General features: G+C 37.1%; 1 long non-coding RNA gene across 6 annotated transcripts in view; it reads right to left on the bottom strand.

Annotated features, from left to right (window-relative positions):
- The window catches only part of LOC102165555, a 31,579-nt gene that overhangs the window by 1,390 nt on the left and 12,740 nt on the right, over positions 1 to 17,449 (bottom strand). For 4 of the 6 annotated variants that reach the window (XR_002344351.1, XR_002344349.1, XR_001308923.2 and 1 more), the window contains 4 exons: positions 15,033 to 15,181; positions 12,693 to 12,805; positions 7,270 to 7,477; positions 934 to 2,337 (listed from right to left, as the gene is read on the bottom strand). This is a non-coding gene — a long non-coding RNA (uncharacterized LOC102165555). Of the gene's footprint in view, positions 1 to 933; positions 2,338 to 7,269; positions 7,478 to 12,692; positions 12,806 to 15,032; positions 15,182 to 17,449 lie in introns of those variants that run through there. The other 2 variants (XR_001308922.2, XR_002344350.1) reach the window with 2 other exon arrangements.

Raw genomic sequence — 17,449 nt, 5'->3', positions numbered from 1 at the left:
CGCTTTTGCATTCTCCAAGCAATTGTGTTCCTTAGGCAAATAGTACTGGCCCATATTCATCCCTTCTCCACAACACAGAAGAGCATTAAGAGCACACGTCCTCTTACTGGACATATTTGCACATCTTGCCACCCTTAGGAAATACTCCCTGCTTACTTCTCCTTGTTGCAGGGTGTGCTGGATCGGATATTGACTTTATAGTCATACAGACTATAAAGTTCCAATCCAATTTTTATCCTGACCTGGACACCAACCATGCAAACTCAGTAATCACTAACTTTCCTCAGGTCATTTGCCTAAAAGGGAGAATAGGGTTTTTTTTCCTTTTTAATGAAATAAATGAGTGAATTACAAGCGACAGCATCGATGGTCATGAAACACCGATACAAGTTTAAAGCGCTTTACACAAGTTAGTCACTAATGTTCATTTCTTTTCTTCTTGTTACCGATCTTCTTCCTTATTTTCACCTAAGCAACAATTCGGAATATTTTTTTTTTTTTTAATGTGTGCAGGAATCAGTACCTTCCTGCTTTAATGAGTGAAATTTATTCTCTCTGAAATCATAGGAAACTGGGAAATTTAGAGATATCTAACTTAAAGTGCTGAAAACAGTTCAAAGCAATCAAACTAAATCAAATAATATTTCCCTCTATGTTTCAGATAGGTTAATAATTCCTTCTAAGTACCACTGGATAATATTGCGTCAAATTTTTCACCTGGCTTAAGAAATTAGGAATCTTTGGAAGTCTTTTTAATTTTTTTTTAGGGCTGCACCTGAGGCACATGGAGGTTCCCAGGCTAGAGGTCCAATCAGAGCTGTAGCTGCAGGTCTACACCTCAGCCACTGCAATGCCAGATCCAAGCTGTGTCTGTGACCTACACCACAGCTCATAGCAATGCCAGATCCTTAACCCACTGAGGGAAGCCAGGGATCGAATCTGTATTCTCATGGATACTAGTTGGGTTCCAGGGAACTCCCTGGAAGTTTTTTGTTTAATTTTCACTGTACAATTTAAGATCAAATTTTTCATGAACATTAGAATACCAAGATTATAATTTCATGTATATGTGCATGCACAGACACAGAGAATATAAAATACACATAAAATAATGCATCTAAATTACATAGAGCCAAAATTTTTCTCTTTTTACTTATGTATGTTGGGATTTTTAACCTGAAGAGTACGGACAATTGTCTTAGTTCTCCATTTTATGTGCTTCATAGATCAACCTTAACTTTTACTCTTTTAAATTAACTTGGCTTGCTGTCCCAATAGACTAGCACTGCATAGCATATGTTAAATATGTTAAAAAAAAGGTGCTTTATGATGCATTATCTTTGCCAACGTAAATTAAGGCTCTCTTTCAAAGAAAAAGAACATGTAGAATGCTAATAAGTTAAATGTTTATTTTTATGGCAATCATTTCCATTATAAACAATGGTTCATTAAAAAAAAAAAAAAGGAAAAAAAGGCAGCAAAACAAAGCAGTAGTCTGTAAAATAAAACCTGTGCAGATGCAGAGAAATACAGTCTTCGGGGTCGAGTCACAGTAACCTTGACCTCTGGGTATGTGTCGCTTATATATTTAGAATTAGTGTGGTGTCTGTAGGAGATTAATTTATACAAAGTCGAACTGGAAGTAAAAGCCTCCCGAAAAGAGATGTATACTGTGCAGGGACTGTCTATCATCCTGTGCTCTGAGACTGGTTCTAACAAGGGGCCATATTAGTATGCAGGCACTTGTGTTCTATTCCTTTCCCAGTTTTTGTTCTTGGAATGAGGTATCCCCTTGAAACTCATTAAACCTCCTATTTCTGCAGCTGACACTCCACTCAGGCATGAATAATCTAAGGGGTAAACAGAAAGTTGATATAAATATGCAAACATTTCCGATGAAACATAATAGGTAGCTAAAAAACTGGAAGTGACTCATTGGCACACAAAGAACACGTTACCCCTTTTATTCATGCTAACATTAAGGCTGATACATTCTAACCTGAGTTTTAAATTCTTGCTGAAACGCATGTTAGAATTCTTTAAAATTGTCAAGTGCTCATGTAGATATAAGCTGATAGTAGCAGTACGAATATTGAAAGCATAGGGATAAGAACATTCAAACAAATAATTGTATATTCATTTTCCTTGACCATCTTTAAAATAGTGTCTGACGTGCAAGGCAACAATGTGGGGAAGCCATCACTGTTTCTTACATTGTTTGGGAATATTTACTTACCACTCTGAAAAAATAAGTGGGGATTCACAAATCAGGCAAACTCGGAAAACAGACCATCCATTTTGAGCACATAATTGTAGAATATATTTCAGGTAAACAAACTGAAGCGAACAAAAATAAATCCTTGTCACATGACTACTGATAGAACAACGAACATTCATCAGAATGGCCCAAATTAATGTCTGATGCCGCCCACAGGGAAGTAGAGTTCATACTTTATTAGCGATAGTGTCCATTTGAAAATCCCATTAGGAGAATAATTTTGCACCAGTCAGTGGATACGAAAACATGCATCGTCTGTACCCCAGTCCCTGCACTTCTAGCTGCTATCACTGAGAAGTCTGTGCTCATGTGCACAGGAGGGCCAGCTGCAACTCTGTTTGTATTGGCGAAAACTGGATTCAGTGTGGTTATTGATAAGACAGACATAAATTATTAGAACTATATCTTACATCACCCCTAAAATCTGTTCCATGTGGATAAAAGGCTCTAACGGAAAAGCTAAACTTTATAAAATGCTAAAGAATATATAGGATTGGAAAAAATGTAATTGAAATGTATACATGTAAGGATAACCTGACCCCCTTGCTGTACAGTGGGAAAATAAAATAAAAAAAATTATAAAAAAAAGAATATATAGGATTTTTTCCCCCCACTGGGAGTAGGAGAGAAAAAAGGGACAAAAACATTATACCAGAAACCATGTATGAAAACTTATTGAAATATATACTATACGAAAATTACAAAAGAGACACTGAGAACTAGAAAGACATCTTAAATTTAAAAAAAAGGTTCTTTAAATGAATATAATAGAGTACTGTTTTTCAGAATAGATAGAAGAATTGTTAGGCATCAATAAAAATAAAAAACAAAACTAACCCAGAAGATACTAGAGGATGTGAGCAGGTGATTCAGAGAAAATTTGATAAAAATTACATTAAAAATGCTAAACCTCATTAGTAATCATGGAGATAAAATTTTAAATAATGTTTCGATGCAATTCCACACCCAATCGATTAGAAAAACTGAAATAGGCTGACAATAGAAATGTAATATAAACGGAGTCGTTGATTCTCCTAAGACATTGGTGTGAATGTCAACTAGCACAACAATGTGAGACAGCAACTTGTCAATATTAGCAAATTTGAGGATGTGCACACACCTTCGTGGAGCCTCCACATCTAGGCATATGCCTCAATGAAAATCTAGCAGCTAAAGGAGCAAAATAGTTATAAGAGCATTTACAAACTCATTCGGGTGGTTTTTTGGGGTTTTTTGTGTTTTGTTTTTGTTCGATCATATTGTTGCTGCATAGCCAGATCCCTAACCCACTTTTCAAGCCAGGAATCGAACCTGCATCCCAAGGCTCCAGAGATGCCGTGGGTCTCATTGCACCACATCTCACTGCACCATAACTGTGATTTTATGCTGTATTTTTATTAGTTTATTTTTATGATTTTTCTTGATACATTTAGCTTATTTTGAAATAGATACGGTTTTGATATTTATCTCTTGTCTATCAATTGATCTACGTACCTATCTATCATGTCTTTGCTGGGGTCTTTGGATTGTATGTATGTTTTTATGTTCCTTATTTTCTTTTTACGTATGGGATTCAAATTTATTAGTTCTCCATCTCATTTTTGTGTGAAATTAGTTTTCTGAATTTTCTCTTCCTTTATAGCTGCATCCGTGGCATATGGAGGTTCCTGGGTCAGGGGCAGAATCTGATCTGCACCTGTGACCTATGCCGCAGCTGCAGCAATACTGTTCCTTAACCCACTGTGCCACAGCAGGAACTCCCAGTTTTCCTGAACTTTTGAATAAGCTTTGATTTAGGTTGGTTCTCTAATTCCATAGAGACCTCTCTTCTGTTGTTTGCTCTAGTAACTTTAACCTGGACACCTCCTTTCCTTCCTCTCTGTTACCTAAACCTGGATTGAAGTCCACTCCCAAGAGTTAGTGGTTGGGGCCTTGACTTGGAGGTTGGCTTGGGCAGGTCAATTTCAAGCCTTATTAGGGCTAGACGGTCCCCACTTTTCCATACTTCCTTCCTGTAAGCCCTTGCATTTACCTATATTTGGGGATGCCAAAATTCTTCCCAGGGTCAGTTCTGGTTGTTATTGTCTCGCAATGTTTTCTAGAAGACATGTATTGGCCGTTTGAGTGTTCGCCTCTTTCACACATCTGTGGCTCAACTGCTTTCTTCTACTTCCTCCTCCCCTGGCAGCCTCTTCCTCCATGAGCACACACGCACACACACACATGCACACACATACACGTTCATCCATTATTTTACTTTTCTTTGCAGCTCTTTACTTAGACTGCATTCGCTCTCTCCTAGAGCCCTTGCTCTGGAAGAAGCAAACTGCCCTGCTGTTTGCTGCCCTATGGAGAGGCCCTGCTGGCAAGTAAAGGAAGGCCTCCAGCCAAAAGTCTCTAAGGAGCTGAATCTGGACAAAAGCCAGGTAAGTAACTTTGAAAGCAGATCTTTCCCCAGTCAAGCATTCAGATGAGGACACAGACCTGGCCAATCTCTGATTACAGTCTTGTGAGACTCACTGAGGCAGGAGAATCTACATAAGCTCTGTCTGTATTCTGGATGCACAGAAAATGTGAGATAATAAGTATTTCTTGATAATAAGTATTTCTGCTAATTTATCATGTTGAAATAAATAACTGATATAATTCATATGTGCAATGTACTCTGTATTATGTATTGCTGCATATTTTTTTGCTGCATTATTTGTAATTGCTAAAAATAGAGACAATCTAAATACATCAATAGAACAGTAGTTAAATAACTGGAGGTTCCTTTATAAACTAAAACATGATGCTACACTCAGAAAGGATAAGGGTGCTCTTTATGCACTGATATGAAAAGATAATCAATATATTATTAAGAAGCAATGTACAAAATAATGCATAGCATGATAACATGTATTTATGCCTATAAAACACTTCTCAAAAGATACATAAAAACTAGTAACCATGGGTACCTATTTTAGGGGACTGAGGTAGGTGGAAACTGAGTAGCTATAGGTACAGAGGTGGGAGGGAGATTTTCAACTCTATAGGTTTTTATGATTATTGACTTTGGAGCCATGTGAATGAATTAGCTGTTCCAGAAATCAATTAACTCTTTAAATGCTTAAAGAAAAAAAATAAGTAAAACATTTAACAGAAATGCACTTCCCTTTTTTAAAAACCAAAACATAAACTTAAAAAAAAAAGTTGCATCCCATGCAATATATGTATAAGTTTTTGCAGGAGGAAAATAAATAATACATAATTTATTGATACTTTCTTATGTAATAATAACTTTAAAATATGCATGGTAATAATAAATTCCAAATTTAGGCTAACAGTTATTTCTGGAAAGAGATAGATCTGATTAAGATTGGGGAGGAGGAAGCCAGGTGATTTCAACTGTATTTTTCACTTTTTTGTTTCAATATCTTTTTTTCTTTCTTTCTTTTTGGTCTTTTTAAGGCCACCCCACCCAGGGCATACGGAGGTTCCCAGGCTAGGGGGCGAATCAGAGCTGTAGCCACTGGCCTACGCTACAGCCACAGCAATGCCAGATCTGAGCCACGTCTGCAACCTACACCACAGCTCATGGCAATGTCTACACCACAGCTCACAGCAATGCCGGATTCTTAACCCACTGAGGATCAAACCTGCGTCCTCATGGATACTAGTCAGATTCGTTTCCCCTGAGCCCCGGCCGAAACTCCCACATTTTTATTTCAAATTAGGTTACAGATTGAAAAAGTTCAGAGAAGGACAGAAATGTGGAAATACTCGATATTTTAAGGTGAAGGAATTATTTTAGTATAGTCTCAAATATATTTTACATTTTGATGACATTAATATTAAATGGAATTCTGTAAAAAAAATCACATGAAATTTAAAATGGCTATGAATTGAATAGTTACTGGTCCTATGTTGAGAGGGTTTATACAAAGAAACATAAAAGCTCATGTATCTGTTTCTGCTATTAGGAAATATCAAAGTTAAAAATGCATCGGTCCAACATATAGGGTGAGGAAGTGAGCATAGAATGGGTCATTTTTTCAGCATCTATTCTTGATGTTACAAATCTACATTTGATTGATTGAGCTGAATCAAAGAGCTATTTGTAATTTATTGGGAAATATAATTTAGTTATGCATGCAGGGAAAAATAAATGAGATTTAGTGGAAGTATTATCTCTTCCACAACGGATGATAACTATTCAGCATATTGGCAGTACTGGCCCAATGATCCCAGACCTTTGAATATTTTCAGAGAAGCTAGAAATCCAATCTTCTTTTTTTACGGTGGACATCTCCTGATTTTTAAAGCTTTAAAGAACTAAATCATTCTTTTAATGACCTTATAGAAGCCAAACAAAATATGTGTACAAACGAGATCCAGTCTGTAGGCAAGAGTCTGCAAACGTTGACAGTACTAAAATGTCCCACAAATGAACACCGAGAGGGGTCAGAGTTCGAGATCACTCTTTCTGTAGACTGCGGTGCCCTGTGTCCCAGATCTAACTCTTTAGATGTCATTAGATGAGGACTCAAAGACCACTGGATCCAGAAAATCAAAAACTAAGATCAGCCACAGCCCTGTCGTAAAGTTATACTCGCTGGCTTCTTGAAACTTGCAATGCAGTTAGGACTGGCTCTGCAGAAATAGAAGCATCTACAACACAGTACAGCCCAGACTGTGTGGTGTAGACGGAACACTGAAATTCGGAGAGCTAGAGCATGGGGTTGTTCGGAAAAGGTTTGTGAGGTAGTAAAGAAAGACTTCTAGTCGGGCCCGAAGAGCGTAATGATAACGAACGTTGGGCACATTCACATAATTAGTGGAAGTGTGAGGAAGAAAGGACAGGAATTGAGAGGAGCTGAAATAACTCGCAAGTTCTGCCTCCACCAGCTACCTGAGTTCAGAGGCTTCTAATTATCTCCTAATCATTATTCTCCATTTCTAGCTGAGCACAGAGCCTCCCTGGCTTTAGGTCTGGTCACATGGCTACATACCCGCTGAGGACTGTAAGGAGAATAGGACGTGCAACTTCCAGAAAATGCTTTTAAGTCAAGAAGGTCCTCTAAATCCCTCTCTTGTTGCTGGTTAAGAGAAACACCTAAATGCCGAGACTGCCGCAGCCAGCAGGGACCTTGAGGAGGCCTTGGGAAGGGAAGTCCTTTATAGCCTAGTAAAGAGACAGGCGCCTGGGCTGGAAACCTCCTGGATAGGAGAGAGAAATAAACGAGTCTCATTTATGCCATAAGTATTCTATTTGTTTACTATGATTTTCTCTTAATTTTTTGCTTTTCTAAAAAAAAAAAAAAAAAAAAAAGTGCTCAAATTTGAATGTATTATTTTACCTTCCTGAGCTAGAATTTCCTTTTAAGTGAGGTAGGTAAATTGTTAATATAGTCCCACTGATGTCTTTTTTTCTTTTTTAGGGTCGTACCCACTGCATATGGAGGTTCCCAGGCTAGGGGTCTAACTGGAGCTGTAGCCGCCCGCCTACACAACAGCCACAGCAACACAGGATCCGAGCTGCCTCTGTAACCGACACCACAGCTCAGCGCAAGGCCAGATCCTTGACCCAGTGAGTGAGGCCAGGGATCGAACCCGCAACCCCATGGATACTAGTCCAGTTTGTTAATGCTGAGCCACATGGGGAGCCCCTCCCTGGGTTTTTTAAAGTTCTTTATACCACTTTGCTTTTACAAAAGGCCTTATATTTGTACCTATTTTGTTAACTGAAAGAAATCTTAAGAGGATGTTTCCTTTTAGGAGGAAAAGGCAGAAAGCAATAACAGTATTTGGCATTTGTTTTGCAGGGAGCCATTTACAGAGGCAGCGCGCACCCCTCAGCAGCGAGAGGGCCCCTCCAAGCTCCTTCCTGGGCAACTACACTCAGCATCTTAGCATCAAGTCGCCGTAGCTTTGACTTGGCATCTGTGCTTTTTCTCAATTTATTTTGTGTGCCCTACAATAATGGCTTCTCTGCTCCATTTCTGCTTACCAAAGTGTTCAAAGGAACACACTACTTTCAGGGTGCAGGGGAAATCTTTACTCCAACAGAAGTGGAAGAGAAAAATATTCCAAATTTGTTCATTCATTAACACCAAACTTCACACAAAAATGGCATCATTAATAGCCCTGCTGAAATTTTACATTGACTTTGCTCCCTTATCACATTAATATTACCTTCCTCCTGGCCGGCTTTTCCCAAAGTATATTTGTTAGACGAGAAATCTTGATAAGAAATCAATAAAATACACGTGTGGGGGGGGAAATAATTGTTTATACTGCTTTTACCCATATTTCCTTTTGAATATTGACCACACATTAGAAGAAGAGGCGTCCTGAGCCCTCTCGAATAAGAAGAGAAACAGAACCGATTATCTTGGTTTAATCAGTTAGTGCTACAATATATTTGACCATAACAGTATTTTTCTTCAGAAGAGGGCTTGGGAAACAGTCCTAGATGGCTTGCTTTTCCAAAATTCTTTCTTTATGTCCTGCTGCTCCTCCATTTAGGAGAGTCAACAAAGCCCCAAGGCAAGCGATACGTTAAATTCCACTTGCTATGTCACAGCACATCCCACAAAAAACTGTGTGTAAACCACAGCTTGAGGTTCTCAGAGGGAAAGGAGAATGATCAGAGAGCTCGGTTTAGACACTGCCCAGTTCATTTGGCTTTTTGGGCCCTGCCTCTTGTAGCCAAGCTCAGCTTTGTATCAGAAATACCGTAGCATATTATGAGCTTTAGTAAGACACTTGACATTCACCCTGGACTCGATGTCCTCGGAGAAAGACACCAAGAAAAGAATGTCAGTGGTTGATTCGAGAGATTTTCTTGCCCGTAAGCCTTACAGTTTACACAGGCGATAAATATTTTTTTAAATCAGCAAAGAAGGGAAGCAAGAGACTAAGTGAAAGAAGTACAGTACAAAAATAAGCAGTGAGTACTTGGAAACACTTCCTTTTTGGTACGGAAAAAAAATTTTTTTGTTCTTTTAAATGTTTTGTCTACCAAGAGAACAGAAATCTTCCACAGGGACTAGGAGATGCCATCTGGTGATTTTACACAACGTTACTGCTAAAAAAAGCTCTATTTTCCCTAATTGTAATAGATCTAAAAACTCATTCTTTTTAGATTTTGGTGATAGTGCCCAGAAAAACAGATTTTTCTTTAACTTCTTTTCAGCATTCAAGAAAGTAAGCTAAAAGCTATTTTCCTTACACCTCTATGATTCATAAGACAAAATACGGAGTGAAAGAAAAACTGACACAGATCAAGAAATGTAAATTCATACAATTGCTGAGGATCCAAAATATTTTGAGAAGTAAAGTTAAAAATTTTATCTTAATATATTTCCTCTGGAAATCACAGCTATCAAAAGGCCACAAAGGGCCATGTTACAAACACATGGGTTTTGAATATATAGAACAGATGGCAGGTTTGATTTTATTCAATTGCTTTACAAATGGATGAATCAAACATCCAGTATAATTTCTATTTTTGTTTCATTTGTGCTTATAACTTGAATTACATATAATAGAGTGCTAAGAACAGTTAAGAGAATGCTTTTATAGAAACACAACAGTGACAATGTAGGATTATTAATTCAAAACTGCCATTTCTGGGAAAAGCCTGGAAATCAGTAAGGGGCCAGTACAATATGACACATTTGCTCACAAGCAATTGTCAGCGTTACATTTCAAAATACATGGATGCTCACGCATAGCTGCTTTTGTTAATGATTCATACTGTCGTGTGTGGTTAGGTTACAACGATGGATATATTATTATACAGTGAAGAAAGAACAAAAAGATCAGCCAGGAGATGGCCAATTTGGTTTTTAGCCAAAGTGAATTTCACTGGGCTATTAATAATTTGATGGGAGGTGAGCATGTGTGTTTATTTTGGGAACCTGTAATTTCATATGATCACAAAATATACGAATGCATATGCAACTCAGATTGAAAAATATACAACGCTGTAGACCTGAGGTATGTATTTTCAATTTTGATTCAGATGTTTCCTCATCCACAGCAGTGTTTTATGAAGCGCTTGAACTTATGAACCCATGCCATTCTAAACAGTAGGTTTAACATGAGCAATGCTTGATTGTTTTTCTGAATGACCACTAATACTCATTTGTGTACATAAGTCACGATATTCTATTTTGAAATCCGTCATAACAGTTCATTTCAATCTACCCTTTCAGTCCTCTAGGGAGGACAGAGACTATTAAATTTTCAAAGCTTCTCTGTGCTATTTCTGTATCTAATAGAAATCGCCAATTGAAAATAACCACTGTGGTCTCTCCAGGGAACCTAGCTGTGCCTTATTTCACAGTGTCCATTTTCGGAGACATAATGTAATCATAATTAATCTCGACTCTATTGAATTGCTACACTGGCCTTTGGAGATGACTAATTTTATAAGAATACATTCTAAAGTTTCTAAAGAGACAGTAAGGCACTGCCTGTTATTATTGTCATACACCTGCTGCTGTTATGAATTATAGTCCATAAATGAATTTCAGATAACAATATTTAAGTATCAAGAATAACCTTTAATAATAATAGCATGTATTTCAAGTTACAATCCTATTAAAATGAAAAACCTTTTACTAAAATAAACACACTTACCTGCTTGCTTTCCTAAACATGAAGTATCAAGCATTATTCAACCTTCTTTGAACACTTCAGCATCATTTTATGACTGTCAGTTTCATGTGTGGCTTTATTATGGTTGCTTTTCTACTTCTTCTCTTACTGTTATTCAGTTATCATAAAACAATTTAACTTATCAGTGTAGTGCTGAGTACATGGGAAGTTTTAAAAAAATTGTGGAATGAATGCACAAGTTCTCAGATGAAGCTTTCAGTTCTCTTTCTAATTTGCTTTGGAGAAGTGAGATACCCAAGTGTTAAAGATGTGCATCGTTATATCTAATGTTGACTCAAGGGTCCAGCCAGTAGACAAGATGTAAAGATCTTAGGCTACCGGGTATGTAATTGGAGCAGACATTTCTCTGTTTACTACCAGGTTCTCAGATTTGTTAGCAGATGTGAATTTACCTAAAGATTGACCGCTGAATAAATCAGATGATATTATCATTGAGAACATGACATGTAGAACTAATTAAGAAATAGATGCCTTGCCTTGGATGGTTTTTATATTTAGTTATTGGTCTAGATATGGAGGAAAAGTCACACATCAACTTCAGAATTTCCTGTCTTTCCATGTGTAAGACCAGAATCAGTTCTACATCATAACCGGAGAGGTTAATGTGGTATAAACTGAAAACTGCAAGATTAGTGAGCATTCCCTTGGGAGTTCTCTAGGTTTCTTTATGTATTCCTAAACTGTTCTCTAGGTTTTTATTCTTAAGAATCCCTCCTGGGCTGAATACATTGATACTCTGTTATGTCTACATTATGGAGGACTTCAATGTATTGCTAAAACTCATTTGTTTTCATATACCTGAAGCCTATTATCAGACCTGTAGTGATGTTAATTAGGTAGTGATAAATTGGAGAATGTGACCAAAAACAAGCAGAAAGAGAAAAAAAAAAGCAATGTTGTTAGATAATTATTTTTGGAAAATATCTGGATACTGAGGCAATAGTCTTTCCATCCATATTGTTGAATTCCCTATAAGAATATAACTTAATTGGGACAATTATATTTCTATATATATTCTTTTTCTTCCCTTTCAGTTTTGGCAAATTTATTCTGTAATAAAATGTCAAAGAATTGATTGATATTAAAGTACTTAAAGTTGTTCTGAATTGTAACCTACAAAGCTGATTGAAATAAACTTAATTTTCATCATGATTTGCCCTAAAATTCCTAAATAAATGGCAGATAACTTATATGGCCCTATCTGTTTCGATTTTTTTAAATTCAAAAATTTCCAATTTCATCTCAGTGAAATTTGTTTCATGAACAGTGTTACAGGCTTATTCTGCGCAGACTGATGTAATCTCCAGTTCACAGGCGATCTTGGATTTAGATGGCACCTGTCTAAAAGTTGGAAAGCTGCTGATTACAGAGCCTGAGTTGGGAGTCAGCAGCCCCCTGGACCTGAGGATGTCTTTTGTGGTTTTATAATCATTTCACGATAGTTTTTAAAGTGTGTGCTTCAGTCTGTGTATGTGTGCTGAGCAGCCATTTTCTTACGATGTCTTAAGTTCAGCAATGAAAACCCAAGGCTGGGAGAAAAGGAGCACTGATTCTCTGCACTATAAAGAATGCTGAAAATAACTGAGGCTGTGAGCTCCCTGTCCTAGAGTATCCTAACCCAAGGCCATTTCAGCAGAATCCCAGGAAATCAGAAACATCGGCACATGTTCAAGTTTGGATTATTGACACAGGGAGGAAACCCTGGGTTTTCACTTCCCTCCCTTAAGAGTGAAGAAGTGGCTCTTACCAATCCAAGAGGGAGGGCCTCAAGAAATGCCACCTCCAGAAATTGGAAGTTGACAGGGGTGTCTGACTTTCCAGATGAATGTCCTCTCGTGCAGCAAACTCGCTGACTTATGCCTGTGTGTTCAGAGGTAAGAAAACTAGATTATGGACATAACTTCAATGCAATTTATTAAAAATATCCTATTTTTTATTATGAATTTCCGATAACATAGATTTAACATAAATTTTTTCTGGACCCAGTTGTTTTAATATGATCTGCAATTCATCAAAACACAATAACTACAAGTAAAATTTTATTACAAGTATACAATAATTTATTAGAAATGAGTTTTTAATGACATGAAATTACTTTAAAATGTTACTGTATACAGAGATGAATATATCTTAATATTTCTTAGTGTTAGACTATTTCTTACATTTCTTTTCATTAGAAAGCAATGAGTTCCAAATCAATTCTATTGCTAGTTTTAATTTTTGTATTTGTATGGGTCAAAACTATGCTTTCATAAATTTTTGATAGGAATGAAAGTAGTATTTAATAAAAGTAGCACTCAATTATTTGAATTCTTTTTATAAGTAAAAAATAACAGAAATCTAGTATCAAAAATGATTAATAACATATTTGTTCATCGATTAATTAGATCCTCTTTCAATCATGTCAAAAGCAAAGAATTTGAAAGTCACTGACTTGCAAAAGGGTTTGCTACTTTGTGGTCAAAATCCTTTAATTTCTTCATTTCTGGGAAGCATGTTAGGAATACTAATTATATTCCTAACTATATCAGGAACCATAGGAAATTGCTACCTTTATAGGTCAACGTGGTTGAACACAGAAATTTCATACAGTTTAGCCCAACTGTTAACCTTCCAATCTTCATCCCAGCCTTTTGACTAGGCCTGCTATTGACACCCCATTTTCAAGATGAACGCTTGAAGCACAGAGAGGGCAAGTTGCTGCCTAATAGCTCTCGGATAAAAAGTGCCGTTATCAGGATGTGAATTCAGGTCATCTTGCTCTAGTCTGTTCTCTTACCTACTAAATTTAAAACTTCTCAATATACTCCGAAAGGTTTGGGAAATAAAAATATTCTCAATTTCAAGACTTGGTTACCAATATCATATTTTTGATAATAAGTTTTTTATCTTGCCATGTGCCTGCAGACTTTATAAAAACTTTGGAGGGGCAGATTTAGCTAAATTTAATCACCACACAATTTAATTAGTAAAGTCAGTTCTCATGGTTAAACTGAAAAGTCATCATAAAAAATATTTTCTGACAAGAATGGTCTAACTTCATTTTTCTACTCAAGCATGTTAATACTCATTTTGAAAAGTATTATTAAAAAACAGTGAGAAAAACAGAATATGTAAAACAGCATCCTCTTAAGACAAGATTAGGAGTTTCCACTGTGGCTCGGCTGTAATGAATCCAACTAGTATCCATGAGGATATAGGTTCAATCCATAGCCTCACTCAGTGGGTTAAGGATCTGCTGTTGCTGTGAGCTGTGGTGTAGGTTGCAGACACAGCGTGGATCCTGCGTTGCTGTGGCTGTGGTGAAGGCCGGCAGCTGCAGCTCAGATTCACCCCCTAGCCTGGGAACCTCCATATGCCACACGTGTGCCCCCCAAAAAGATTAATTCATATATTTTATAATTTATAAAACAAAATGATAAATCCATGTGCTATTTCTCATTACTTATTTTTAATAATATAATGTAACATACAGTTCAAATCATAAATCATTTATTTATCCAGAAGTATTTCCTTATTAAATGTGTGTACATACATGTATCAAACTCTGATGCTTGGTCACTGGGAATAATTACATTAAATAATGTATAAAATCAAAGAGCACTCTAATAATTTTACTAGCTCCAATGATCAAATTTTTCTTACATCTAAGTAAAGAAAAACTTATCTGTTGCCAAAACCAAGCAGTCTGGCTAGCGTATGCTTTTATTTTTTTGTTCATAAAAGGTAGAAAATACAGTCAGTTCATAAAATAAGTAGATGATTAAATAATTAAACATTTCAAAATAGGACTTGATAGAATAGGTCTTAACTACTTTGTTGAATAATACACACCAAATCTGAAAGAAAGCATAAAAATTTTACCCATGAGTTTTATCCAGTGTATCTTGAAAACTTGGGTAACCTCATAGACTATTCCAATTACATTAAAAAGATCGACTTCATACCCTATCCTGCTTCAACTATTCAAAGCTTTTCTTTTTAGCTAATGAGGTGTCCCAAGGATGAGTCTTGAGAACAGCTGAAAAGAAGTGCTCATATTTCAACACATGAATAAAAGCTATTTTCCATAGTCAATCTTTCTTACCTACAGGTCGTTTGCTTTGCTCTTACAGAACTCCCTCGGGAACGAGGCATCCTTTGACAAGGCGAAAAGCTGTGAGAGGTGATGTCTGCCAACAACAGTTATCAATGCCAACCCATTTCCGTGCCATTTTCCACTCTTAAGAGGAGTATCTATAAAACAGAGAAAGACGCACGTCCTGAGGTGGTTTATATTTCCTTGGTTACCCACGGACGCTGATTTCTCACCCCAATATTTGGAAGTCACTTTCTTTGATGTCTGGGGAGATTTTTGAGATGTGTGCAGTAGAAAAGACACAGGGGGAAGAAGGTGGAAGGGAGGAGCCTGCTCTGAAGTCTTTTCTGCAGATTCACCAGCTGGATCAGTTTCAGGAAAGAACACATCCTTGCTCCATCTTATAGTGGTTTGCGTACCTGGGTTCAAAAACTGCTCCAAAGAGTATTGCAAAGGCAGTGATTCAGAGAAAATGAAAACTCTATTTGTACCGAACCAAGTCCAGACTCTTCAACAACCAAACAGATGGGCAGATTTGTATGCATGTATATACATGTATTAGACCATCTGATGGATTTTAATCATCATGCAGCTGCATTGTATGTTCTAGGTAAATTTGTGTTTATACCCATTGGTACACAATTAATGATAATTTTTTTTTTGTCTTTTTGACCTCTTAGGGCCGCACCCACAGCATATGGAGGCTCCCAGGCTAGGGGTTCAATCAGAGCTGAAGCTGCCGGCCTATACCACAGGCACAGCAATGTGAGATCCAGCTGCGTCTGTGACCTACACCACAGCTCATGGCAATGCTGGGTCCCTAACCCACTGAGCAAGGCCAGGATCGAACCCGCAACCTCATGGTTCCTAGTCAGACTCATTAACCACTGAGCCACGACGGGAGCTCCCCAAACTTTTTTTTTTTAATGATATTTACTATAGAGCAAGCTTGATGACATTGGAGGAAAGCCGAGACAAGTCTGGGGGTTTTCCTCACACCCTTTGTACCATTCAGGCTAGACTGTCTCCTGTAACGGACTATCCCTAAACCTCAACGACTTAACGCAATAGAGTTTATTGCTGCTCACATCACATCTACTCGAGGAAGTGGTAGACTCTGTTCTTTGCAAATTATCAGATACATAGACTCCTGTATGGTAGCTCTACCATTCTCTAAGGTCTGGGAGTCTTCCATGGAATTTTTCACAGCCAGACAGCAGAAGGTAGGAAAAAGTATCTGGAATATCTCATCCAAGGGTTGAGGCCCAGCTCAGAGAGTGTACAACATTCAAAAAACAAACAAAAAACAAAACAAAAACAAAACAAAACAAAAAAAAGGAGTTCCTGACGTGGCTCAATGGTGAAAGAACCCGACCAGTATCCATGAGGATGTGGGTTCGATCCCTGGCCTTGCTCAGTGGGTTAAGGATCCGGTGTTGCCGTGAGCTGTGGTATAGGTCGCAGACACGGCTCGGATCCCGCGTTGCTATGGCTCTGGCGTAGACCGGTGGCTACAGCTCAGATTAGACCTCTAGCCTGGGAACCTCCATGTGCCACAAGTGCTGCCCTAAAAAAAAAAAAAAGACAAAAAAAGAAGACAGAGAACATAAGTATTGGTCCCAACTGGCTGGGCTCTGCCAACCTTCTACAGAAATTGAGAAGATTTGGGGTAAATTTACAGATTCTTGCTGATATGGTAATGACATCATTTTTTACAGATGTTTCTGTTACATTCATATGCTACTTTTATTATTATACCATAATTATCATTGTATTATATTTATTATATATTATTATATTGTTTATTTATTATTATATCATAATTGATATTAAGTCATTGATTTCTAACTCTGTGAGATTCTGAACAGTCCTGTATAGATACTGATTTAATTCTATTGTAAAGAAGTTGCAACAGTTATAATGAGATCAATTAAGTAATTGCCAGCAGATTAAATATGAATGATTTAAAATTTAATTTCCTAAGGAAACTCCACAAAGATTAAGTACAATTTTCCGTAACACCCAAGTAAACAAGAATCAAAATCTCAAGGTCAATAAAGAAAATTAACAATCATAAAACTAAAATCTCATAGGATATATTGCAAATAAATTACCAGTTTTAAGGAGAAGGTATAAATCTTATGATGAATGACAAAATCTAACAAGAAAGGAACATCGCCCAAACTTTGACCATGGTCTTTAGAGGTGTTTGACTTGTAAACAGTCTTCGGCCTTTGATTTTACTATTTACTAGATGCTAAAGCCTGGCTCATTGCTTTGTATATTCAAAATACTCCTATCAAGAACTTCGAGTTTATTATTCTCTCCATATTCTAGTTACTCAGCTTGAAAGCTGTCACCTGTAATTTACTTTAACTGATTAAAGATAGTTGAGATTTAGATTTCTAAAAATTTCCACTCCTTAT

Source organism: Sus scrofa, chromosome 5 (assembly GCF_000003025.6).
Source record: "Sus scrofa isolate TJ Tabasco breed Duroc chromosome 5, Sscrofa11.1, whole genome shotgun sequence".
Classification (NCBI taxonomy): Eukaryota; Metazoa; Chordata; class Mammalia; order Artiodactyla; family Suidae; genus Sus; species Sus scrofa.
Note: the sequence above shows the minus strand (reverse complement) of the source record. Positions and strands in the feature narration are given on the sequence as shown.